Source organism: Nomascus leucogenys, chromosome 13 (genome assembly GCF_006542625.1).
Source record: "Nomascus leucogenys isolate Asia chromosome 13, Asia_NLE_v1, whole genome shotgun sequence".
NCBI lineage: Eukaryota > Metazoa > Chordata > Mammalia > Primates > Hylobatidae > Nomascus > Nomascus leucogenys.
Genome location: NC_044393.1, coordinates 46463917 through 46491710, shown reverse-complemented (window position 1 = coordinate 46491710; position 27794 = coordinate 46463917). Strand labels below are relative to the sequence as shown.

General features: G+C 43.8%; 1 protein-coding gene and 1 long non-coding RNA gene across 2 annotated transcripts in view; one reads left to right on the top strand and one right to left on the bottom strand.

Moving 5' to 3' along the window:
* Nucleotides 1-27794, top strand: part of DTD1 (D-aminoacyl-tRNA deacylase 1) — a 175077-nt gene that overhangs the window by 80540 nt on the left and 66743 nt on the right. The window lies entirely within an intron of this gene.
* Nucleotides 741-26231, bottom strand: LOC105740791. The gene is made up of 4 exons (XR_001116890.2): nucleotides 25935-26231; nucleotides 19305-19353; nucleotides 5053-5216; nucleotides 741-1961 (listed from the first exon to the last, which is right to left on the bottom strand). It is a non-coding gene; the product is annotated as an uncharacterized LOC105740791 (long non-coding RNA).

Sequence of the window (27794 nt, the reverse complement as noted above, 5' to 3'; positions counted from 1 at the left end):
TTTGTTACAAACCATTTCAGAATCACCTTTTCTTAAATGACCAAACCAAATTTCTCAGGATTACCTTTTTTCCTGTAATTACTTGCTAAATTTCTGTATTTCCATGTGGGTTTATATATCCTACTTTGGTGATTTTTTTTCCAATTTATTAACTTGATTTGATATTAATATACAGAGAAACTGTTGCAAGTGAAACATTCTGAGCAATAATAATTTTATTGACTTGGAATTCTGGCTGTCTTGATTTCCAGTGTTTGCTTGCAGTGTTTAAAGTAACTGACAACCCTGAGATTATTACCAAACGTTTATGATTTTTTAAAAAGGAGAAGAGGTAGAGAGGGGAATGGAAAAAATGCTGTTTAAATTAGAAACTGCTTGTAGCAGTTCCATAGGGAGGCAGTTAACCTAAGTCACTTAAAATATGGTCACAATATTGAGAGTTAAATATTTTTACGCTGGGCGCGGTGGCTCACGCTTGTAATCCCAGCACTTTGGGAGGCCGAGGCGGGCGGATCACGAGGTCAGGAGATCGAGACCATGGTGAAACCCCGTCTCTACTAAAAATACAAAAAATTAGCCGGGCGTGGTGGCGGGCGCCTGTAGTCCCAGCTACTCGGAAAGGCTGAGGCAGGAGAATGGCGTGAACCCGGGAGGCGGAGCATGCGTGAGCCGAGATTGCGCCACTGCACTCCAGCCTGGGCGACAGAGCGAGACTCTGTCTCAAAAAAAAAAAAAAAAAAAAATAATTTTACTTGGAGACGACTTCAAGAACAAATATCAAAAGGTCCAAATGAACTTAAAGGTACATCAAAGGGATTGCAGGGCAGCATGCATAGTTTCAAGACTTACTTTGCAGAGGGTTGTCTCTTCTGTGGGTTTACCCCCAATTTGGGGCCACATGTGACCTCGTGACTCCAGATTGATTCCTAGTGCCTCTGTGGACAAGGCCAGATGCTATCTCCTCTGGGGGAGCTGATGCCCCTCCTCTGCTGCCCCAGTTAGTGCTCACCAAGCAGTTTTGGAAGTCAGCTGGCCTCCCGTCTGTTACAGAGGAGCTCTAGACCATGGTGATGGAAATCTGCCCCTGCCTCTGCCCCTGGGACCCCCCTGGGCAGAATAGTGTGGGTGCCTGTGCAGAGACCTTTCAGCCTTTGCCTGCAGTTGTGCTGGTGGAGATCCCAGTCCCAGGTCCTGGGAAGTGAATTCTGTATGTGTCACATTGGTCTTTAAGTCAGGTCATCTCTGTTAGTTGTTTAGTGCAGCATAGCAGGTTACTCCCAAACTCAGCAGTTCAACGCAACAATAAAACAATAAACACTTTTTACACAGTTTCCGTGGTTCAGGAATTTGGACCATTGAGCCCAGGTGTTTCTGGCCAGGGGTGTCTCATGAGATTCCAGCCAAGCTGTTGGTTGGGGCTACAGTCCACTGTAATTTGGACAGGCAGGAGCACCTACTTCCAAAGTGGCCCACTACAGAGGCTGGGAAGCTAATGCTGGCTGTGGGCAGGAGGCCTCAGTGTTTTGCCACACGGGCTTTTCCACAGGGCTGCTTGAATGTCCCCACAACATGGGGACTGGTTTCCCCCAGAGCCCTAGCCTTGGAAGTCCCATACTGTCATTTCTGCAGCATCCTGTTGGTTATGTAGGTCAGACCTACCTGACTACATGGGTCATGAATACCAGGAGGCAAGAATCACTGGGGACCATCTTAAAGTCTGGCTGACACACAGTGGCAAACATACCTTCCGGTTGCTGGATCCATGTTGTTGTCATCCCTTTGTATGGCCGGAGAGGAACAAGATGCTCAGGGATTGTGGGTGCCGCTCTTGAGTTATATTCTAGAGAGCTTTCAGAGGTGGCTGCCTGGGCATAATAGAGGAAAGCTGTATCCTTGCCGAATGTCTGGGGGAAGCATTTTCTTCAAACTTTGTGCTCTTTAAATCAATGATGATACTTAATCTTGTTTTTAAAAAGGAGAAAATAAGATCACCTTTAATTCTACCCTTCACATTACCAAAATGGTTTTAGTCTTTTTTCTATGTAGTCCTTTTTTCCTATGGCTACATATGTGTATATTTACACATATATATGTAAATATACCTATGTGTATATTTACAAAATGGGATCACAACATACTGATTTATAACCTAAGTTTTTTACTCCTAATATTGTGAATATTGGTATGTTTTTGCATACCTTGAAATAATCTTTTCTGACCTCAATTTTGATGGCAGCCTACTATTCTGCCATAAGACATACCATAGTTTATTTAGCGAAATCCCTGTTTTTGGATTTTGGAGTTATGCTCTAGTTTTTCCTCTTAGGATCAGTGATTTGGTGAACTGTACTGTGTTCTGATCTTGCCATCTAGCCCAGGTTGATGCTTGGTGTAAGTTCCCAGACCTGTAATGCTGGGGCAGAGAATGCAGACATGTCCAGGGTTTCGAAACTGCTCATCAAGAGCTCCTCTGTGATGTTTGTATGTTGTACCCTTAACTGGCAGAGTTTGCAGGTGCCCCTTCCCCACCTTGGAGTCAGCACATCATTGTGAATGTTTGCCAGTTTGGTAGAATAAAACAAATGAGGTGATAGAGCAACTTTGTTTATGTGGAGTATGCCTTTTTTTTTTTTTTAAAGTCAGCTATTCGTAATTGTCTAAAGAAATTAGGTCGGGGGTGGGTGGGGAGTAGCATGTGCAGATTGAATTGCAACTGCCAGGCAACTCAAGCAGAAACCCAAGCAGCCTCCCCCGTGAGAAGCTGTTTTCTCCACCCCGTGGTGTAGCCAATAAATTGGAAAATTGACTGTTGTATGTTTGAACCTTCATTTCTCTCTACCCACCCGAAATCTCAACGTTCTCTGCTGAGCAGCAAAACAGACAAGAGTAGAGTGCACACACAATTGATTTATCTTCAGAGCCTTGAAGACCAGAGATGTCCTGCCTGTCTTCACCGACGGCTGCTGCTTGTAGGATCACATTTTGGTCCTATCTGTTCTCAGCTCTGCCGCTGGTTAACTTACGGCTCAGTGACAGGCAGACTTTTGGATCCCAGTCTGGTGTTTCACACTTGTGCGTGCACTGGAGTAATTCTCGTTCGCCCTTGAGTAATGCCATATCAAGCCTCTCAAAAGGGCAGAAAAGGGAAGGAGAAAGGAACTCACATTTACCCAGCTCCTAGCTCCTACTTGCCATGCGTTTCTCTTGTTTTTATTCTTACTGCCTCCCACCCCCTAAAAAGAAAAGAAACAGGTATTTCCTATATATTATTTTATTCAGGTGACAAAGTAATTAATCATTTATAAATAACATACAGCTGAATACCTTCTCGTGAACTTTATGAGCAAGTAAATATTTTCTTATTTGACGCTTTTGTTTTCTCTGTTTGAATTCAAGAGCTTTACAACCCTTAACAGCCCAAGTGCATTTGAAATGGTTTGAGTTCTCACTGTGTCGTTCCTACAGACTGAAAGAAAACATGCACAAGTTTTTCCATTGAGTAGATAACATGTCACTGTTTTTTTTAATGGACTGGAGCTGTGACTGTTCAACTTCTTGCTGAAGAATCCGTGTTCTCTTGTGCAGCTCTGAGTTATGTAGGGAACATTCCATTGATGAGATGCTCCTAGTTTATGTTGCTGAATTTTTTTCTTCCTCCCAGAGCTGTTTTCTCTTACTTTAGAATACTGGACACGGAGAACTGGGGAGGGGTGATCAAAACTGGCTAACATGCCTCTAATGCCCATCCTGTGCTGAGCAGAACGCTTTGCTCTGATGTTGGACATGGTGGAAATCTGTTTCCAGGGAATGCTTTTCATAAGCCATGGGTGTTCAGCAAACACTGATTAATGAAGATGTTTACTTTCCAGAGTGTCTGGAACCTTCCACCGATACAGTTTTATTAAATTCCCCCCACACCTCAAAGAACTGCTTCAGTTTACTGATGCAGAGGACACAGGACAGAGAGGCCGGGTCAGATAAGAACTAGGTCCTGAATTCCCTCTTATTTTTCTCTCTTTACAAACTTCTATCCAAATACATCTGCAAAGACAAAGTTCGGGACTATCTACACAATCTTAAACAGTAATTTGAGAAGTGGAGTTGCTTCTTTTTAAAAATTAAATCTCAAATCTCCTTAGTGGATACACAAGTGTGATCTTAAACATGCTTGGTGAGAGGAAAGAGAAGAGCTCACTTCTACAACACTGCACACCTTGATTCTTTGGTCTCTTGTGGGATAAATTAGAAATGCAGGTTTCCCTGAGATTTTTGAGACAATAGAATATTGCCCAATTTAGTTGGAACATAAAAGAAAGACTTAGAAGAGAATTTGAAACCAAGAGGTTCACTAAATGCCACCAGGGTCAGGTAGGTCAGCAAATAAGAGAAATTAGTGAAACTGCTTGTGTACTGAAGCGACCTGATGTAGATAACCTCAGGTTGATCAGCACCTTGAGAGCACTTGGGGCCATGGGACCACCTCGCAGCCCTCTGTCTGCAGGTGCACCAGCTCAGCCCCTTAGGTGAGAGGAAATAGAGCTGATTTTATGAGGCCTCTGGGTGAGGGGCGGACTGTTAACACCTCTACTGGTAATTCAACTTTACTGTCCAGAAATTGTTCTTCATATGAGCTTGCATCTTTCTAGGTTAACCCACTGTCTACTTTAACCCCACATCTCACTGGACATGTAGTATCTCTTGAGTTCTGACACTTGCCATTTTCTGGAAACTTGTAATATAATATTTTGAAACTCGATTGCAGGTGAGACCATATTGTAGCTGTGATCTATTCTAAAATAAAAGATCTGAAAACATATCAGAAATACACTTTTAGGATATAAAATGGACATTAACGAAACGTTTGATGTTGAAATGAAGTTCAGGTGAGCTGTTTACCCTCTGGGAAGGCAACATTTTACCTTTTTGGTCCCGCATTTGTTTTCTCTCTCTACCTCCCCATTCGTCTTCCGCCCCTCCTCACTGCCCTTTCCCTTCCCTTCCCTTCCTCCTGCATTGCCAGCACTACTTTTTTTTCTCCCCTCCCCTGCTCACCCCACATCTATCACATTCCTTGATAGGGAGTTGATTTTCTTCTCAGTATGTTATAGGCTTAGAATCAGTAGACCCTGCCGGACCAGGCCTTCTCCTCACTCTTCTGGGCCTTGGCTTTCTAGGAGAGCTCTTTTCTCCATGTTGTCTGGTCGTCCATGAGATGGCTTATTAGGAGTGGAAGGAAAAGCTAGTGAGACCCTGGGCTTATGTCAGCAGCTGTTTTTTGACACATTTCTATAGTATTCAGAGTTAAACCCAGAGTGAGCCACATCCTTAACCAGGTCCATGAGTGAGCCAGCAACTTATTTCTGGTTTTCTCAAGACCATCCTTTTGAGTTGTGAAAGCGTTTCTTGATTTACATTTTCTTTGATTGCATCTGAAAAGGCCTGTTGGCCTGACAACCGTTGCTATGGGAATGATACTGGTGGTTAGTGCTGTTGGCAGTCACCATTATCAAAAGGATCAGGTGCCTATTTATTTATTCATGGTGTGGAACGAGGTTCCCTCATAAAGCGCATGAACCTTGTTCTCTCCCACCTTATTATAGTCTGAGGTTTACATGACGTGCATCCAAACTGTAGTAGTGATTTTAATTTGCCACTAGTGGCTTTAATTTTCTAAGGAGTCTGGGAACTTGAGATACATTTTTTGGAGAACAGATATTAAAAGTGAGATTTCAAATAATTACCCTTTCTGGTATGATTTATATGTAACACTGATCTGCCGATTGTCAGGGGGAAGAATAAACTGCTGTTGAGAACTGACCTGATCAAACTGGCCATATTCAACTCCTAGATTCTTTTTGGTAGGTAATTATCACGCTAGATGTTTGAGGTGGGTGAGGGCTGGTTATTCCCCTCACTGCCAGATGTGATGGAAATAAGTAACCAAATTCTGTTCTACAAGATTTATTAAAGAGACATGCATTAATAAGCAAGCCCTAAATATTTCCTGCAACCTGTTCTGTTAGCTTGCTGAAGCCTCCTTGCTCAAGGCAGATGCCACATCTTCTAGATATAGGAGCAGGAGCTGTTACCTGTTACTTATTGATACACAGTCAGAACAAAAGTCTCTCTATGGTGGTTCCTGGGGATGCAGTAACAGCTGGAAGACTTCTATGGTTCATAAAATTGCGTCTCCATTAGGCCCTCAGAAGTCTCTGATCCAGGATCAGTATATGTATCATTGCTCAGGAATTAAACTTTGGACACCTTCCCTAGGTGTTGTAGAGACTATAGACCTAGGTAGATTTATATACCTTGTTTATGCTGGGGAGGGGAGTGTGCTTCAAATATCGTAGCCAATCTACTTTTCACATATACCATTAATTTCACTGGTGAGAACTCATTTCTAACACCCATTATGCAGATTATCAAATCACTAATTTTATTCAAAGTCTCACTCTGTCACCCAGTAGTGCAGAGGCACAATCATGGGTCACTGCATCCTCGACCTCTGAGGCTCAAGTAATCCTCCCCACTCAGCCTCCTGAGTAGCTGGGACTAAAGGTGTGTGCCACCATGCCTGGCTAACTTTTTTTTTTTTTTAATTTTGTAGAGACACTCTTTACAACTTTTTGTTGTTGTTGTCTATGTTTTTTTTTTTTGTCTCACTATGTTGCCTGGACTGGTCTTGAACTCCTTGATCTCAAGTGATCCTTGCATCTGGGCCTCCCAATGTGTTGGGATTACAGGTGTGAGCCACCATGCCTGGACTGAACACCTACTCTGAGTTTCATTTTGTCATAGCGTAGCTCCATGCCACTGTCTGGGTAACTGAAGCCTCTGGTATCGCTGCCTCTGGAGTGTGGCTTCTGATTCCAATGTGGTGTGCTCATTCCTGTGGTGTGCAGGCCAAGGCCTCCGTGTCTCTACTGCAGGGAGACAGCAAAGCAACCACACAGCTATTTTCTTACTGTGACGGTCTGAGACAAGGTGACCTTGAACAGGCCTCACTTCAGGAGGTTAAAAGTACAAAATAAAGCCAGCTCGGAGTGGGTGACAGGTTAAACTTTGGTGGTGTCATCTTAGAATGGTTCCCTGAATGAGTGAGTTTATCTGTATCACAAGGACAATTTTATGAACCATAAAAGTCTTCCAGCTGTTACTGCATCCCCAGGAACCACCATAGAGAGACTTTTGTTTTGACTGTGTATCAGTAGGTAATTTGGTTCAGAATAGTTTTTCGCCAGTCCTTTTCTATAAGTCAACAAATAACCACTTGCAAGAAATAAGTGTTCTCTGCTCTTTATCCCAGTGATTTGTTGTTGTTGTGTGTTTCTACGCCGGGTGAGTGGTTTGGAGCTTTTTATCTGAGTTAGCCAGGGTTAGGTGGTCCTGAGTACTGAGCCACACATCCTCATGCAGGAGACTCCTGACTGGGGATGGGAAGCTGTCATCTCAGGGTTCAGATGCCAGCTGGGCACGCTGAGCTGTCTGTCCATTTGGGACACTTTATAAGCAACCGGATTCATTTACAATCTGGTTTGCAGACAAGGTGTGCAATTATTTTAAGCATTATAATGTGAAAATCAGATGAAGCCCCACAGATACTTTTTATGACAAGATGTCATCCGCTTGAGCCATTATTAATTTGTCTGGATTGCACCTATCATTCAGGTTTATCTCATCGGAAATTCTGTGGGATCCACCAAGTGTTTTTTTGGAGGAAAGTGTTTTACTGGGAAGTTTTTCAATATGAAAATGAAACATCATTGTCTAGAGAAGAACAAGGACAGGAATTAGAATGGGCTTTTTGTCAGAAAGCATGTAAGCAGGAAGAGAGTAGAAGAAAATGTTTCCAGTGTTGAGGGAAAAAGGCTGCCAATTTAGAACTCTAAATCCAGGGAAGTTATCCTTTAAAAATGAAACAAAAACATACTTCCTCAGACAAACCAAAACTGAGGGGATTCATAGCTGGTAGACCTGTCCTGCAAGAAATGTTAAAAGAAGTTTTTCTGGTAGAAGGAAAATAATATATTAATAGTTTAGAAATTTGGATCTACACAAAGAACAGAAGAGCGTCAGGGAAAGATAAATGAAAGTAAAATAAATTCTTTTATTTTTCTTATTCTTACTTGACTCAAAAGTTAACTATTTAAACCAATCATAGTGATGATGTCCTGGCGATTGTGGCATATGGATAAGGGAGATGAGTGGCAGCGGTGCCACCAGCCATGGGAGGGAGGAACTGGGAGTGCTGTTCTATGGTACCTGTCCACAGGCGTTAACAGTACAGTGTTATTTGAAGGCGGGCTTAAATGAGTTACAAGTGTGTATTGTAAGCTCTGGGCAATCACTGTGGATTTTAAAAAGAAGTATAATTGATCTACTGAGAGGGGGAACCCGTATTTGTGAAGGTGTATAACCAGCCCCTCATATGCTCATCTCCTCCCACTTTAGGCAACAGACATTTCAATTGCCTCTTTCAATTCTCCATCAGGCCACTACCCTGAGGGTGATATATACGTGATGCGTGACCATGTGATGAGAGATTTCTTCACCCATTGTTGGACATTGTGCTGTAAAGTGCGTTCCTTGCTTTGAAGAAATGTAACATGCTGTCCCAGATGGGCACAGTATCTATTGTTTTAATCCGCTAATAGTGTCTTGAGCATTACTATATCCCACCCAGTGTGCAAAACCCAGTCCAGAGTAAATGTATGTTCCTGTTAGGACCCATGTTTGGCCTCCTGAGCGTAGAAGCAGTGGTCCCACGTTGTCTGTTGTCCTTGGCAGCTGTGTGTGGAACCTTCCTCCCTTAGCTGTCTGTAGTCTCTTTCTTGCTGGTAGACAGGACAATCCTTGACATTTTGTGCCTTAGAGCATGCAAGAGGAAAATGTTGACAGTCAACTCCTCTCTACCTTGCCATAGCTCCCCTGTCTATTTATTTTTTGGACACAGATGGCTGGCCCAAGTGAGCACACTCGGTATCCACTTGTTGGTTTCAGTTACCTTCTGTCCTGGAAGAAGGTTCTTATGGGATCAACATGTCTGTTTAGCTCCTTAAATTACCATAGTGGTTTTCATAGGTTCATGCCCCATGTGGGTATACCCTCAATAGCCCTGTATTCTGTCTGACCATGTGGCAAGCCATGGCTACTGCCCATGAATCTGTATATGCTCAAACTTCAGGACTCATATTGTTGCCTATTTTTTTTTTTCATTATGAGGAAAACAGTTTACAGATTAGGACACTGAGCTGATTTATTCTTAACCTTCTTTAATCAGAGGTTTCCCATTAGTCGGTTGTGGTGTAATGGACTTCCAAACAGAATGCTGCCCATCTATCTTGGAGTGCCATTTGTAAACCAGGCAGCTTTTTGTTGGTCAGTTGTGAGTTGTTCATAGGGCACTGCCCATGTGACAGTAGGGTCTGGCAGCTTTTCAGTGGTTCCAAAGTTGGCCCTAGGTGAAAATAGACTACCTGTTCATGGATACAGTGAGTAACTCCTTGAGTTCCTCTGTTAGCATATTTCTGTGTGACCATTTCCATTTTATTATGTCACTCTTCTGGGAACTGCCTTTCTTATTAGAGTGTTTCTTTGTCAATATTGTCTAAGACATTATGGGTATTTCAGATTTCGAGATTATTTTATGTTTTTCAGTCATTGGGGCAATTTGCATTGGTACCCAACAGCAAGCCAATAATCATTTCTCAAGTGGCATAAACCATACCACTATGTTTGGAAATATTCAGGTCTAAGATTCCAGTGCTTGCTGCTGGCTGGTAGTCATGAGCTGTGCCCTAAGCTTCAGTCTGTGTAAGTGCAGGTTGAAGACACTTCCAAAGTCATATCTGAGTGTGGATCATAGGGCGCAACAGGCTTTGACTGAGCCACTGCTTTTTGCAATTCAAAGACAGCCTGATGCAGTTATGCTCCCATTCAACTGTGACCTTCTTTGGGGGTAGTTTTATGGTTAGGAACTAGCAGTATTCCCAGAGGTGGGATACGCATGCTCCAGAATTCGAGCAAGCTGACTGAGCGCCGTGCTTCTTGCTTGATTCCAAGGACAGGCAATGGCAGCAGGTTCCTGCTCCCTTTCTGCCTGCAGCCTTCCCAGCCTATTTCCTCAAAGCCCTGACCTCTTGTAACTATGGTTTTTTTTCCCCATCTACTTAGATAGGTATCCTGGAGGGGATAAGAGTAGGAGGAATTCCCTTTTCAAAGCTCAGATGAGGCTCTGCAAAGCCTGGAGAGTAGGCCTTTTCCCTGGAAAGTGGGCCTTTGTTATGGAGATGTGGCTATGTGTATTTCTCAAGGGTTGCTCTTCCCTCCTACTGGAGCCACATGAGGGTCTTCTCAGCAATTCACTGTGAGAATCTGGTCCAGTTCCTGTCTGGAAAGATCCACCAAAGTATGCGGATCTCCCCACTCCTGCCTCCCCCCGCAACCCCTGTGTGATGGGCTCCCGGGAGTTTCTCACTTTCACACTAGTCCATGCTCACCTCCAGCAGTTCGCCAAATGACTTTTTTTTTTTTTTTTTCTTGAGATGGAGTCTCACCCTGTCACCCACACTGGATTGCAGTGGGGTGATCTCAGTTCACTGCAACCTCTGCCTCCCGGGTTCAAGCGATTCTTGTGCCTCAGCCTCTTGAGTAGCTGGGATTATAGGTGTATGCCATCATGCCCAGCTAATTTTTATATTTTTAGAAGAGATGGGGTTTCATCATGTTGGCTAGGCTGGTCTCGAACTCCTGACCTCAAGTTATCCACCAGCGTAGGCCTCCCAAAGTGCTGGGATTACAGGTGTGAGCCCCCACACCCAGCGCCAAATTACCATTAGATGTTCCTTTCAGTTTATGGCTCCAGAAGCTTCTGCCAAAGCTAAGCAGATCTCAACTGTCACTCTGGATTTGCTTGTCTCTCCAGATTTCAAGGTGGTGATTTGTCCTATGATCTTAGTTTATCGATGGGTTCAAGAAAAGTCTTTAATTTTCAGTTTGTCCAGCCTTTTCTTGTTACAAGAATGACAGTGACAACTCCCAAAATCTCTACATGTTGGAGCTAAAGTCGGAAGTTTCTCAAATCCTGTTGTAAGTGACTGTGCCTGAGGGCTCAGACCCACTAAGGCACAGTTTTGTTTTTTTGCTTTTTTTTTTTTTTTTTTTATTAGAGATAAGGTTTCACTGTTACCCAAGCTGGAGTGCAATGATCATAGTTCACTGTAAACTCAAACTGGGCTGAAGCAGTCCTCCCACCTCAGCCTCTTGAGCAGCTGGGCCTATAGGTGCATACCACCATGCCCTGGCATATTTAAAAAATTTCTTTTGAAGAGATGGGGTCTCACTGTATTGCCCAGGCCAGTCTCAAACTGCTAGCCTCAAGCCATCCTCCCAATTATTGAGTTTACAAATGTGAGCCATTGCACCCAGCCACAAACAGTTTTGATAAGAGGCTTCTGGAAGGAAAGAGGAAGGCTAGAAGGCTCCAGAGATCAGCTCACAAGACACAGCCAACCCTTTAGAGTATGTTGAAGGAAATATGTGGCAAGGGATATAGGTGCTGGAAGGAGAGAGAATCCACCCCAGGCATGTATAAAGCCAGACCTGTTTTCCTCCTTATACATAGCTGCCAGTTGGGTGCACATGATGGGTGTATGTGAGAGTGCTTTCTGCTGTGGACCTGTGGCCATGGGTGGCTGTGCGAATGTGCAGGGGGGCAGAGGCGCTGGGAAGGGAGAGGGTATGGCAGACATCCTTGGGGAGGCAGGAGTGACTGAGTCCTGCGCCTCGCTCCAGCTTCATTGGCTCCATGGCAGACATGCGGGTGACCGAGTCTCTCTCTTATATGTGCATTCGGGTTTTGTTGTTGCTGCATACTCAACTCTGGCTTAGTTACAGATTCCTAGGGCTAAAAACCAAATCAGCACATTTCATACTCTGTGGTTTGTTTTGGCTCTCTTTTCTCAAAGCTAAATACCTAAGTAGGAACTTGTGCTTTGATGTGACATCCCAAATGCACCTTCTTTGATGCAGCCCAGAGTGTGTTGTAGTCACACTGAACAATGGGAATAGGAGAAGGGAGAAAGCCAGGCAGGTAAGTTCCCCTCTTCCTTCTCCCCTTCAGTGTACACCAAGTCATGGTTTTTCTTTTTGCTTGCCCAGAGAAAGTCCTGTGTGCTACGCCAACTTCAGTGTCATTTGTAGGCCCATCGTAAAGTGGGAGCCTGTAGGGCCTTTGCATCATGTCCCAGTCCTTCTTACTTCCCTTCCCAGTGGCCTCACTTTTGTTGCCCTGGGTCTGCACCTGCTAAAGAAAGTGTCATCCTCAGGTTCTGTTTCCTGGAGGATCCAGACTGAGACACACATTTACAGAAATCAATGACATATGTATTTCTCCTATGTTGAGATACAGAATATCCACCATAGTTTGTGTCCTCTTTTTATTTAAAGAGATTTTATAAACATTTTCCCCATTTGAAATATTCTTCTCTAGCATGATTATAAATGGCTGCAGAGTTTTCCATAATGTGAATGTATCAGCTTTTAAAAACCAATCTCCTATTGTTGGGTATTTAGGCAGTGTGTGCCCTTGCACATCTATTTTTGCATATATACCTTTGGTAATTTCTGCAGGATAAATTCCTAGAAGTGGAATTCCAGTTATATTCTGTTTTATACATAGTTATATATGGCCAGTTAGCCTTCCAAAAAGTTTATAATTTACCTTCCCAGCAGCAATGTATAAGAGTATTTGTTTTCTTGGATTCTTCCCAATATTGTATATGCTTTAAAAATCCATGTCAATTTAGTAGGTGACAAGTGATCCAGCTGGAATTTACATGTCATTTCTTTTTTTGCATTTTTTAATTAATTTTTTTTGCACACAAAACAATAAACATTTTCTAAAAATACATACAAACAAAAAGATGCATATCAAACATATTAGGAAGGTTGCACATGGGAAGACGGGGAATAGAAATGGGGAGTGGGAATTAAAGAAAATAAATGAGAGAGGGACTTTGTATGGATCAATGATAATAACTCAGTCCTCTATTTGACAAAGAAGAAGGAGAAGGAAGAGGAAGAAAAAGAAAGTGGGATAAAGGATCAGAGAGGGAGGAAAATAGAAAAAATTAGAGTATGACTCCAGGGTAGACCTGTTTTGTTGTGGCTGGGTTGGTTGGTTGGTTTGTCTGTTGTATTTTTCATATGTTTCGCCATGTTGGCCAGGCTGGTCTCGAACTCCTAGCCTCAAGTGATCAACCCGCCTTGGCCTCCCAGAGTGCTGGGACTACAGGCGTGAGCCAGCACGTCCAGCCCGCACATTGCTTCTGGCCTCCGTGGTAGACCTCCCAGACAGGGCGGTCAGGCAGAGGCGCTCCCCACATCCCAGACAGGGCGGCTGGGCAGAGGCGCTCCCCACATCCCAGACAGGGCGGCCGGGCAGAGGCGCTCCATGTCATTTCTTATATGTGAGGTTGAACCTTTTAAATATACATTTATTAGCTGTGTGTGTGTGTGTGTATGTGTGTGTGTGTGTGCATTTGTGAATTGCCTGTTTCTGTCCTTTCCTGGTTTTTATCTTTTTAATGGAGGTGTTCTTTTTCTTATTGATGTGTGTGTTCTCTGTTGTCCACCATGTTCTTCCTTGTAGCAGACCATGGCTATGGCCCTATTCAAAGGCCAGATTAGAGCAGAAAGTCTTGGGGAAGAGATTTTATGAGAAGTTGCACCACCACAATGCAGACTCACTCAGGCCTTCCACAAATATTTATTTAGCACCGACTTTGTGCCAGGCAGTGTCTAGACACTTGGGATATAGTGGTGAACATAAAAAGATACATACAGAGCTTAGATTCTGGTCTATTGGGGGTTGTGCGGAGCTATGGGAAACGGTGCAAAAGCAGACAGGTGTGCCAGGTGGTGATGAAGGTGATGGAGAAAAGTCAGGCAGAGGAGAAGGATGGGGCTTCCTAGTGGGCTGCATTTTTAGGGAACCATTTGAGTCAAGACCTATGGGAGGGGGCGATCATGCAGAGGTCTAAGGAAGGACATTCTAGGTAGAGGGAACTTCCAGGTTGGGTCCCAGAGAGGGCCAGTGCTAGGTGAGTTTGAGGAGCTGTGATGGCACACAGGGCATGAGGGTGGCAGTGTTGGTGGAGGGAGGTGAGGGGGTATCAGGACCAGGGACACAGGGCCTCAAATCTGAGCAGCTTTACAAATAGCAAGTTAAGAGGGATTAGAACTTGCACAGGAGTGTAGTTTGCTGAAGTGCCTTCTGATAAAGGAGAAATCTCTTCCACAGTGATAGCCCAGGTTAGATTTAGTGAACTGTAGGAAGTAAAAGGAAGTATTTATAGTGTATTATGTTTGTAAAACATAAATATGGGGTTTTCTTTTTTTTTTTTTTTTTTTATTGAGATAAGGTTTCTGTCACCCAGGCTGGAGTACAATGGCATAAGCATGGCTCACTGCAGCCTTAATCTCCTGCGCTCAAGTAATCCTCCTACCTCGGCCTCTGGAGTATCTGGGACTATAGGCATGCCCAACTAATTTTTATTTTTTGGAGAGATGGGGTCTCACTATGTTGCCAAGGCTGGTCTTGAACTCCTGAGCTCAAATGATCCTCTCACCTTAGCCTCCCAAAAGTGTTGGGATTACAGGCACGAGCCACTGTGCCTAGCCAAAATAGGATTTGGAAGGATGGGGTGCACAGTCTTTGGACAGTATCAGTAACAAAGAAGACAGTTTTGTAGAATTGGAGAAAATGTGTTTGCAGAAGGCTGTTTGGACTTGTGCCTTCTTAATCTTTAAGCAAGGTATCATCACATCCCACTTCAGAGGTGGTTGTTAGTTGATTCTCCCTTCACCATTCATCAAAAGAACAGTCTGATGCCAGGGGCTAGTTTCAAAGAGTAAAATGGAATATCTCTTTATTTCTTTTAATTAATAAAACCCATGCATGGTCCATCTATATTTGAAGCTAAAGTTATATCAGTATAAGAACATAGTTCCTTGGTTCTCAAAAGATGTTTATTCATTCACTAATCAATTTTTTCACCTATGAAATATTATCATTTACCTACTACGCCATGCACTAGGCATTTGGGATACCATGATGAACAAAACTGACACAGACCCTCTCCTCACTGAGTCTTCAGACTTGGGATCAGGCAGACATTTTTGAAATAATTCTACAAATAAATATTAATTATAACCTGTGATAAGTGCCATGAAATGTAAGTACAAAGTGTCAGAGGAGTGTGAACCTAGACTCATGCAGGGTACAGGAACTCTTCTCTGAAGAAGAGAAGCTGAGCTAAGGAAGAGGGTGTAATGAGGTCAAGTGGGATGGGAAGAGCACTCCAGGGAGAAGGAGCAGCACATGGAACAGTCCCGAGACAGGGTGACCCTGCGGTTTTCCTACATAATGTCAGGGGACTACCGCGTAACACTTTGGGGGCATAAACTATTACCTTTTGGATATCTGGAAGGTCCCTTGCCAGGAACGACCCATCTTGCTATACTAGATTGCCAAGTGTTATTTTTGTTGTCTGCTCTCATTTTATCTTCTAGTGTTTGGTTTTTTAGCTATGAAGCATTCACAGAAATGATCAGAGTCAAGATTTCCTTCCAGGAATGTGGTGTTTAATTGGGTAACACGTGTACCTGGGAGAAAATGCCCGCAGAATATTGAGTAGGAAGCAGGAAGTCCTTGCCCTGATCCTCATTCCCTGGGGTGGGCTGTGGAGGGTGGGGAGGTATGTGTTAGCAGGTGGAGCTAGCAGCAGCCAGGAAGGCATGACCCAATGAGAAATAAAAAATTCAGAACCCTCTGAAAGCATTGCAGAATATGATGGGAATTGAAATTAGAAACATTGTGTGCATTTCTAATACTTGTGCTAGGAAAGACTATAGCTGTGTTAATGTTTAATGCGTGGACTGTAATAGAGAGCTGAACAGCTCTCCACAGCCCCGTTTTTCCATTCGTTTCCGGAATAAAGAAGCTGGTTCTATTTTAGGCTTGTATTTGGGAAGTGGACTTTACCAGAATGGGAGTCTGAGGCCAGAGTTGCCTTTTCCCTCCCATGTGAACAGGTACAGTTGAGAGGTGAAGAATGGTGTGCTCTGCCCTCCACTGCCCGCCCCCTTTATATGTGTGTTATGTGAAATTTTAAGGGGATATATGGAGTTTGGTGATTTAAAATTCTTTACTAGTTTTCTCTCTAGATTTTCATAGAATCACCTATAGACTTTCTTTAGGGTACCTCTGTTAGGGACAGAAAAAGGGAATGAAATATACACCAGTTTCTTGTTGTTTTCATTTTTAGCATTCATTTGAGCAGGGATGCAACTGAGGCTTTAGTTTGCTCTTGGATTAAAGTTGTCCTCTGTCTCACTAGGCAGGTTTATTTGGACAGTGGCATATGGAGAGGGTCAATGGGGGCAGGAAGGATGTTGGTATTTTATCACTAACATTGTTTAAAATTGCAGTGCATGTGAACAATAAAAACCATAATGACTTTTTTTATGATTTGTTTTAAAACTATCTAGACCGGCCGGGCGCGGTGGCTCAAGCCTGTAATCCCAGCACTTTGGGAGGCCGAGGCGGGCGGATCACGAGGTCAGGAGATCGAGACCATCCTGGCTAACACGGTGAAACCCCATCTCTACTAAAAATACAAAAAAATTAGCCGGGCGTGTTGGTGGGCGCCTGTAGTCCCAGCTACTCGGGAGGCTGAGGCAGGAGAATGGCGTGAACCCGGGAGGCGGAGCTTGCAGGGAGCCGAGATGCGCCACTGCACTCCAGCCTGGCAGAGCAAGACTCTGTCTCAAAAAAAAAAAAAACTATCTAGACCAGCACTGTCCAATAGAATTTTTTGCAGTGTTGCAAATATTTTACATCTCACTGTCCAATACATTGGACACTAGCCACTTGTGACTAATGAGCACTCTAAATGCAGTTAGACTGTGGAACTTAAATCTTAATTAAAAATTTTTTCATAAGTTTGAATTTAAGCTGGGTATGGTGGCCCATGCCTGTAGTCAGTCCTAGCTACTTGGGAGGCTGGGACAGGAGGATCACTTAAGCCTGGGAGTTCAAGGCTACAGTGAGCTCAGATTGTGCCACTGTACTCCAACCTGGCTGACGGAGCAAGACATTGTCTCTCAAAAAATAAAAAATAAAAAAAATAGCGGCTGGGTATGGTGGCTCATGCCTTAATCCCAGCACAGTTTGGGAGGCTGAGGCAGGAGGATTACTTGAGGCCAAGAGTTCAAGACCAGCCTGGGCAACTTAGTGAGACCTTGTCTCTATGAAAAACAAAAATAAGCCAGGCGTGGTGGTGTGTGTCTGTATTCCCAGCTACTTAGGAGGCTGAGGTGGGAGATCACTTGAGCCCAAGAGTTCAAGACTGCAATGAGCTGTGATCACACCATTGCCCTTTAGCCTGGGTGACAGAGCAAGACCCTGCCTCTAAAAAAAAAAAAAAAATTAAAAAATAATTTTACCCATGTAAAAAATGAATTATTTGTTTTTGTCTTGTTGATATTTTAAAAATTTCTTGTAGATTTTGGATTTTAGACCTTCGTCAGATGCATAGTTTGCAAATATTTTCTCCCATTCTGTAGGTTATCTGTTTACTCTATGGATAATTTCTTTCACTGTGCAGAAGCTCTTTAGTTTAATTAGGTTCCACTTGTTAATTTTTGTTTTTTCTGCAATTGCATTTGAGGACCTAGCCAAATTCTCTAGCAAAGCTTATGCCAAGAGGGTATTTCCTAGGTTTTCTTTCAGTATTTTTATAGTTCGAGGTCTAAACGTTTAAATCTTAATCCATCTTGAGTTAATTTTTGCATATGGTGAAAGGTAGGGGTCCAGTTTCATTCTTCTACATATAGCGAGTCAATTATCCCAGCATCCTTTATTGAATACGGAGTGCTTTCCTCATTGCTTATTTTTGTCACCTTTGTCGAAGATCATATGGTTGTAGGTGTGCAGCCTTATTTGTGGTTCTATATTCTGTTACATTAGTCTGTGTGTCTGCTTTTGTACCAGTATCATGCTGTTTTGGTTACTGTAGCCTTATACTATAGTTTAATGTCAGGTAATGTGATGCCTGTGGCTTTGTTCTTTTTGCTTAGGATTGCTTTGGCTACTTGGGCTCTTTTTTGGTTTCCTGTGAATTTTAGGATAGTTTTTTCTGTTTCTATGAAAAATGACATTGGTATTTTGATAGAAATGGTATTGAATCTATAAATTGCTTTGGGCAGAATTTTAACATGGGCAAAGGACATGAACAGACACTGCTCAAAAGAAGTCATATACATGGCCAACAAACGTGGAAAAATGCTTGTTATCACTAATCATCAGATAAATGCAAATCAGAACCACAGTGAGATACCATCTCACACCAGTCTAAATGGCAATTTTTAAAATTAAAAATGAACAGAAGCTGGCAAAGTGTAGAGAAAAGGAAATGCTTATACCTTGTTTGTGGGAATGTAAATTAGTACAGCCACTGTGGAAAGCAGGTTGGAGATTTCTCAAAGAACTTAGAACTATTAATATCATTCAACCCAGCAATCCCATTACTGAGTATGTACATACCCAAGTGAAAATAGATTGTTCTACCAAAAAGACACATGTACTTATATGTTCATCACAGTGCTATTCATCCTAGCAAAGACGTGAAATAATCTAAGTGCCCATCAGCAGTGGTCAGATAAAGAAAATATGGTACATATACCCCATGGAATACTCTGTAGCCATAAAAAGAACAAAATCATGTCCTTTGCAGCAACATGGATGCAGCTGGAGGCCATTATCCTAAGTGAATTAATGCAGGAGTGGAAAACCAAATACTGCTTCTCACTTAGACGTGGGAGCTAAACACTGAGTACACATGGAAGTAAAGATCGGAACAGCAGACACTGGAGACTACTAGAGTGGGAAAGGAGGGAAGGGGATGTGGGCTGAAAAACTACCTATTGGGTACTATGCTCACGACCTGGGTGATGAGATCATCTGTACCATAAACCTCAGCATCACACAGTATACCCAGGTAACAAACCTATACATGTACCCTCTGAATCAAAAATAAAATTAAAAAAAGAAAAATTTAAATAGCCACACATGGTTAGTGGCTACCATATTGGACAGTGCAGGGCTAGACAATGTCCCACCTTGTTGCCTGCATCTGGGGTGCATGCATTACTCCCACTCCCCAGCCTTGGCCCCTACTGCTTGGAGAATCTCACACCTGCTCAACATAAAGCCAGTTTTCAGGCTGCCACTTACTTACCTTTTGGTGTCTGTGCCATGAAAAGAGGCGGAGACCAAAGAGGTTGTGCCTATGTAAAAAGAAAAAAAAAATTAGCACCTTACTTACAACTTAGGGCGCAGTAAAGCATGTATCTAAGAACATACTTTTATTGTCTACTGATTACCAATTATGTGACAGCCACACCCCAAACTGTGTTCTCCTCCATAGTTTATTCTTCACTTTAGTGTACACATTGGCCAATGCAGGGACTTAGTGGTCTCCCTCTTCCATGTGTAATTAAATATTAACATGATACCTACAAGACAAGGAGTTTGATGTTTGCTGATTTGATGGCTTGTTTGTAAGTGATGGAGGTACTGAAATGGTTTCTAACTTCTTAGAGAAAAGTCTCTGGCACATAGCATCTCCATTCATATTTGCCACATGCTGTCTGTATCTCTGCTTCCTTTGGCTATTTGCCAGGGGGAATGCCTTTTATCTGCAGGTTTGGGGCAGGCTAGGGGGAGAAGAGGTCATTTTACTCTGCCTTTATGACAAGGTTAACTGGTTTCATCAGGCTAGTACAAGCCACTATGAATGGATCCACTAATTGAGGGAAGAAGACAAATGCCTGCTAGCTATGGCACTGATTCAGTTGTTGCTGAGGTCAGTAGCTCAAAGGGATGCACTAAAGGCAGAGCCATCTGGGCTGGAGTCAGGAGGAGCCCCACTGACTGCCTGGAAGGAGAGCTGAGGCTCTGAACCTTGGTTCCTAGCACTTGGCACCATACGCCTATAAATTATGTTTACTTTTTATGAAATCATCCGTGAAAAATCTTTCTGCTAAACAGGATAGAGCTGCATGTGAATTAATCAGCACTCTTATTAAAATACATCAGTTATCTTTTATTCTGCTACATGCTACTTGTACATCATTTGGACATTTTCTAGAAACAGGACATGGTTTTTTTTTTTTTTTTTTTTGAGACAGAGTCTTGCTCTGTCTCCCAGGCTGCAGTGCAGTGGCACAATCTCAGCTCACTCACTCCACCTCCTGGGTTCAAGCGATTCTCCTGCCTCAGCCTCCTGAGTAGCTGGGATTACAGGCGCGTGTCACCATGCTTGGCTAATTTTTTTGTCTTTTTAGTAGAGATAGGGTTTCACCATGTGGGCAAGGCTGGTCTCCAACTCCTGACCTCCAGTGATCCACCCGCCATGGCTTCCCAAAGTGCTGGGATTACAGGCGTAAGCCACTGCACCCGGCCAACAAAATTATCCTTTGCTTTTCTTTTTGACCTTGTATTTCTCTTTATTGTGGTGGTTGGTGGTGGATGGGAAGGGAGGGGACATTTGTTTATATGACTCTTTTATGTAAATGAAGAGAAGTTAGTCAGTGAATAACATTGTTGTTTTCTGCTAGCTTTTCTTGTAATAGAAAAATTGAGGGCCAGGTGCGGTGGCTCATGCCTGTAATCCCAGCACTTTGGGAGGCTGAGGCGGGTAGATCACCTGAGGTCAGGAATTCGAGGCCAACCTGACTAACATGGCAAAACCCCATCTCTATTAAAACTACAAAAATTAGCTGGCTTTGGTGGCACATGCCTGTAATCCCAGCTACTTGGGAGGTTGAGACATGAGAATCGCTTGAACCCAGGAGGCGGAGGTTGCAGCGAGCCAAGATCGCACCATTGCACTGCAGCCTGGGTGACAGAGCAAGACTCCAGCTCAAAAAAAAAAAAAAAAACATTGTCTTCCGCATGGATCACACTTATTTATTAGACATTTATTTGTTTTCTCCCTTTGCTCCTTAACCAAGCACCTTGAAAGCAGCACCCTTATCCCCGTTGTGTATCCAGTCTCAGTGAGGTGTTCACAGAGAGTGGGCACATGCAGGGACCACAAGCCCATCAGTAAACGAGCAGGACATTAGAAATTAGGAGTTAGATCTGTGCTGACCAACATGCTAGCACCAGCCACGTGTAGCCATGAAAATTAAATTAATAAAAAATTTTCCTTAGCTGCACTAGCCACGTTTCAAGTGCTCAGTAGCCTTGTGTGTCTAGTGACTACTCTATTGCACAGCACGGATGCAGGAAGTCTCCATCGCATTGAAGGTACTACCTGACAGCACCATGGTCGACCTTTCTGGAATGAGTTTGTTTAGTCTGCAGATGTTGCTGAGTGTCTTCTCAGACCCTGTTCTGACCACTGGGATGCTGTGAGGAGCAACAAAGGCCAGGCCTGGCACTCACAGAGACACCGTCTGGGTGAGGAACAAGGTGTGAGAAGCGAACGAAATTCTTACATCATAAATGTCAGTACTGCAGTGCTCATGGCTCCCTGGGGATACAGGAGTAAGATCCTATTCCCTCTTCTCAGCAGGGAAGAGAGATAATTAAGCATCATATTTTACAAATGGGGAGACAGATTAGTGCAGGTAAATTGAGCCCACCCGTGCCTTGCAGTTGGTCCCTTTGCCTCTCTGAGCTGCATCTTCTTACACTGGTTAGTGGGGCGTTTAGAACGTGCTCTCCAGAGCATTGATGAGGGCTCCAAAGAAAATGTGTGAAACCTTCTGCTTAGCACTCACCATTAAATACATTGAGGCTATTATTACGGTAACCTTTCATACTATAAAACTGGTTTAGAAGCTAACAAGCAACCTCAGCTGGAGGCCGCGGGAAGGGGAGGCCTTTACTGGGAAAGGGAACAACTGGGTTCGGGAGCAGTGGCCGGGCCTTCCAAAATGATTGCATTTCCCTGAGGGGGACACGCCCCGGTGAGATTCTCATAAATGGAACACTTTGCAGACTCCTACTTTTTTTATATACAGGTCACAAATTGCATTTGTTTGTAGACATCTAGAAAACAATCAAAAGTGTGTTTATCACTCTATATAGATCTTATTAATAATTTTATTTGGACAAGAGAACTTATGCCACAGCAGTCTTACACAGCATGGTTAAAGACTGTAGTACCCCCAAGAGTGGTCTCAGGTATGTACAGTATGTGAAGAAAAAGTTGCACCTCAGAGCCACCATGATCAAGTTAAAAACGCCCGGTGTATAGTATGTGTGCCAATAGATTCCCTTAAGGTCATGACCAGCATGAAAAATATCAGGACACAGATACTCAGCACGTGTTCTGCAAATGTGTCCTGCAGTATCTTGCAGTTAAGAGTTAAAATCAGATCCTGCTTCCATGTTAGCATCAAGCCCTTAGGAGAAATTAAAAAATCCCTTTTCCCTTGTACAAACGTCAGCAACGATTCACACATAGAGCTGGAGTGGGCTGGGTAGCTGGCCACAGAACCCAACCAGTCCTTGCCTGGGAGAAAACGAGACTGATACTGAAGGTCTCTCATTCAGGCGCACATCTGCCTCTGGTTGTAAGAATTTCATTTATTGGTTGGTAAATAAAACCAGGAGAAAGCAATGCAGGTCTCTGGGAATCTCATCCCTTCCATAAGGGAAATGCTCTGCCTATGCCAGTCCCCTCCCCTTTCCCCTCCCCCTCCCCTCCCCTCCCCTCCCCCTCCCTCCTTCCCTCCCTCCCTCCCTTCCTTCCTTCTCTTTCCCTCCCTCCTTCCTTTACTTCTTCTTCCCTTCCCTTCCTTTCCTTCCCCTTCCCTTCCCCTTCTTCCCCTTCCCCTTCTTCCCCTTCCCCTTCTTTCCCTTTCCCTTCTTTCCCTTCCCTTCCCTTCCTTCCTTCCCTTCCCTTCCCTTCCCCTTCCTTCCCCTTCCCCTTCCCCTTCCCCTCCCACCCCCCACTCCCTTCCCTTCCCTTCCCTTCCCTTCCCTTCCCTTCCCTTCCCTCTCATTCCTTTCCTTTCCTCTCCTTCTTTCCTTCTCTGTCTCTCTCTCTCCGTCTGCCCTCCCTCCCTTTTTCTCTTTCTTCCTCCCTTTCCTTTTCCTCTGACAGGGTCTTGTTCTGTTGTCCAGGCTGGAGTGCAATGGTGCAATCATAGCTCACTTCAGCCTCAACCCCCGAGGCTCAAGTGATCTTCCTGCCTCAGCCTCCTAAGTTGTTGGGACTACAGGCGCGTTTCACTACACATGGCTAATTTATTTTTAATTTTATTTTTGTAGAGATGGGGTTCTCACTATCTTGCCCAAGCTGGCCATAGATTCCTGGGCTCAAGAAATTCACCTGCCTCAGCCTCTCAAAGCGCTGGGATTATAGGCGTGAGCCACTGTGCCTGGCCCAAGTTTTATTCAGTCAGGAAGATGGGAGGATTTAAGGCTTTGGTGACAATTGTAATAGTCTTGATAAATTGTTTTCCCTTAAAGTCAAGATGTTTTGCAGACTCCTATTTGACCATATTTTAATGGATGCTGTTGTCATATCTGTACCCAGGCTGCGTTGTCTTCTGTAAAGAGCACATCTCTGCTCCAGAATCTTCCCTAGAATTTTCCAGGAGCGAGGGGAGTGTGGGCCTCATATGTCACCTTCCTGCCTGTGTGTATTCCCCCACCTCTCAGACACTCATGTCTTTGAGCAAGTCAGGCCGCCTGTCTTGGAGTCTCATTGTAGGTGAAAATGGGGACGTGCAGGGCCTTGCCAAGACCAGGAAAGATACATCTGTGGTTTCTGCGTCTTTCCCAGTCTCAGGTGGTTTGGTTACCCCAGCCCTTCAGGTCAGGTGCCCTCCTAGACTGGGGGTCTTGCGGTCATGATGGATGCTCAGGTTAGGGAGGAAATTCATGGGCGTGACTGACACACTGAGTCAGCGGAGTCTAGAAAAGGTCACTATGCTCACAGGTGAACTGTAGTTTTTTTTTTGTTTGTTTGTTTTTGTTTTTGAGACAAAGTTTTTCTCTTGTTGCCCAGGCTGGAATGCAATGGCGCCATCTCGGCTCATTGCAACCTCCGCCTCCCGGGTTCAAGCAATTCTCCTTCCTCAGCCTCCCGAGTAGCTGGGATTACAGGCATGCACTGCCACACCCAGCTAATCTTGTATTTTTAGTAGAGATGGGGTTTCTCCATGTTGGTCAGGCTGGTCTCGAACTCCCGACCTCAGGTGATACGCCCGCCTCAGCCTCCCAAAGTGCTGGGATTACAGGCGTGAGCCACTGTGCCTGGCCTGAACTGTAGTTTTTACTGCTTCCATTTAAAATCTGAGAAACTGGAGAAAAATCTTATACTTAAGATTGGGTAAATCTCTTAAAAATTATTTAAAGCAGCCAGGCGCGGTGGCTTATGCCTGTAATCCCAGCACTTTGGGAGGCAGAGGCGGGCGGATCACAAGGTCAGGAGATCACGACCATCCTGCTAACACGGTGAAACCCCGCCTCTACTAAAAATACAAAAAAATCATCCAGGCGTGGTGGTGGGCACCTGTAGTCCCAGCTACTCAGGAGGCTGAGGCAGGAGAATGGCGTGAACCTGGGAGGCGCAGCTTGCAGTGAGTAGAGATTGCGCCACTGCACTCCAGTCTGGGTGACAGAATGAGACTCTGTCTAAAAAAAAAAAAAATTATTTAAAGCAACATTACAAAAACATTGAATACAATAAGAAAACCAATGTGCTTAATACAGCTATTTTGATTCCTTATTTCTTCCTAGTGTTTTGCAGATATTCACATATCCTTCCTATTGATGTAATCATCATGAACTTTTTCACTTAAAGCTTTACCATTTTCAGTGAGGGTGACTAAATTTTATACAGAGGTAGAGTATCCCTTAAAAAATGCTTTGGATCAGAAGTGTTTTGGATTTTTTCAGATTTTGGAATATTTTTGTACTTATTGGTTGAGCATCCCTAATAGAAACATTCAAAGTCCAAAATTCTCCTTTGAAATTCACTTTTGGAGTACAACCTTTAAGGATCATGTCTGTTCTCAAAAAATTTTGGATTTTGGAAGATTTTGGATTTCAGATTTTTGGAGTGTGGATATTCAACTCATATAATTTTTTTTTTTTTTGGGACGGAGTCTCGCTCTTTCACCCAGGCCGGAGTGTAGTGGCACTATCTCGGCTCACTGCAAGCTCTGCCTCCCGGGTTCACATCATTCTCCTGCCTCAGCCTCCCGAGTAGCTGGGACTACAGGCGCCTGCCACCGTGCCCGGCTAATTTTTTGTATTTTTAGTAGAGACGGGGTTTTACGGCGTTAGCCAGGATGGTCTCGATCTCTCAACTCATATAATTTTTATGTTTGCATGCTATTTATTAAATCAGTCTACCATAACTTTACTCTTGGACATCTAGATTAATTTTTCACAATTATAAGTAGTATGCAAGTGATCATCTTTATTCTGATAATATTTTTCTTTGACTGAAGAGAAATTCCACGAAATGGGTATGAACTCCTTTGTATGAGCAAATCAGTAAAACTTCAGCAAATCACACATTTTTACTATTCTGATAAGCTTTTCTAGGATCTGCTGATGTATATGTTTTTAACAATAATTACATAGTTCAGTTCCATATTATTAACTTGAAATGATCTTAAATTTTTATCACAGAAAATATTAAACACATGTATACTGGGCAGAAGAGTCTGTCGAACCCCCATGTGTCCAGCATCAGTGGACACCCAGGAGGGCAGCTCTGATTTTGTCAACCCTTTAACATCCTCTATTACTCTGAAGGAAATCTCAGTGTTATTTCATCTATACATATTCAGTGATTTATTTTTTTAACCTCTACATTTACATCCAAAGTCCTTACCTTGTCTTTCTAGCTGCATAACCCACATACGTTAAGCATCCCCTGTGGACAGTGGGGAACCATTGACGGTTTCCGAGCAGGGGAAGGATAAAGTGGTGAGAACTGTACTTTGTAGAATGAACTTGTTAGCTCTCTGCAGGATGCTTGATGTGGAAACACCTGGAAGTGAGGAGCTGGTCATCCATGTCCAGCCCTCCAGCTGTGATGCTGCTGCTCAGCTCATTCCCATTCCCTCCTCCCGCTCCCTGCCTGCATCTGTCTCCTTACCCTCTTATGAATAGTTGGTGACTGAACCCTGCCATGGCTGAAAGTCACAGTCAAATAGAATTCTCAGTTAAAAGTTCCTTAAACAATAGGTACATTTGATTTTCTTTCATAAGTTCCGAGGCCTGAGCCCAGGGACTCCAGGGCTGGTTACTTTGGCAGCTCCCAGGTGCTGGGGTTCCGTTGTCCTCTCTGTCCTTTACCTCACCTCCTCTTGGTTACAAAATGACTGCCACAGCAGTGCCCTTACACCCTCCATGTCTGCGTCCAAGGCAGGCCGAAGGGTTGGTGTTTCCCTTCATTTTCTTTCCTTTGCCAGGTAGAGGAGTCTTTCCCAGCAGTGCCCAGCATACTTTCTTATGTCCTCTGGGCAGAGCTGGCTTACTGTCCACCAGGTCACCGGGGAGTTTGGGAAAGTGGATCTGTGGCATTTTCACACTCTGGAGTGGAGTTGCAGCAGGAGAGGAAGGCTATTAGGTCAAGAGAGCCTGCCTTAGGGGCTCTTATTTAATAGCCTGTTTTACATGTGAAAAAGCCTTAGTCTCTAAGAGCTTTCTGCAAAACCACAGGTAGGCCATGGCAGAATGAGGCCTCCAACCCAGGTCTTCCCACCTGAGGCAGCGGTGTTCTTTTCCCCATCTGTCACTTTGAGTCTCTGTGCAGGAGGCTTGGGTGGAGCAAATAGAGGCCTGGAAATGAGTCAGCAGTAGGAACAGAGAAGGCCAGAGAAGTGGGAGATGTGGAGAAGGACCCTGAAGTGACAGCAAGCCTTGAACAGGCTAACAGGGACATGGGGAGGGGCAGCTTTGGGGTTTTCGCGTGATGCCAGCAGGACAGTCATGGGGAGGTCTGGCCTTCAAGTTTCTGTCAGATCTCCCATGTTGAGGCAAGTCATCTGTTAGAGGTGGTCCTCAGGGAGGATGGAGCCCAGCTTGTGTGGGGATGGCTATAAAGTGGAAGAGGAGCCAGGGAATTACCTAAGTGTGGAAGCCTCGTGGGAGAGACTTTCTAGAAGGGCAGCTCCATGCTGTCTCACTATAACAGGCTGAGGAGGTGAGCATTTGGAAAGTGTCATTGGGCTTGCTGGCCACACAGTCAAGAGTGATCCTGTGTGTGTTTGTGTGTGTGTACATGTGTGTACACATATGTATCTTAAACTTACTTTGAAATAATTCCAGACTTAATGAAGTTGCGAAAATAGACCAGAAGAGTTCTCATATTCCTTTTACCCAGCTTCCCGAAATGTTAATGATCTCACATATCTGTAGTAGTGATCAAAACCAGCAAGTTACTGGTAACATAGCATTAACTAATAACAAATCTGCAGGCCTTATTTGAATATTGCCATTGTCCCACTGGGTCCAGAATCCAATCTAGAATCCCACGTTCATTTAGGTGTGTCTCAGCCTCCTCCAATCTTACGATCTTGATACTTCTGAAGACACAGGACAGTTATTTTTTAGAATGCCCCTCAGTTTGGGAATTTGATGTCCTTGGTGCGCCATGTCAGGGCACATGGTATTGATGTGTCTCATGACTACTGATGCTGACCTTGATCACTCACTTGGTCAAGATGGTGTCAGTCAGGTTTCTCTG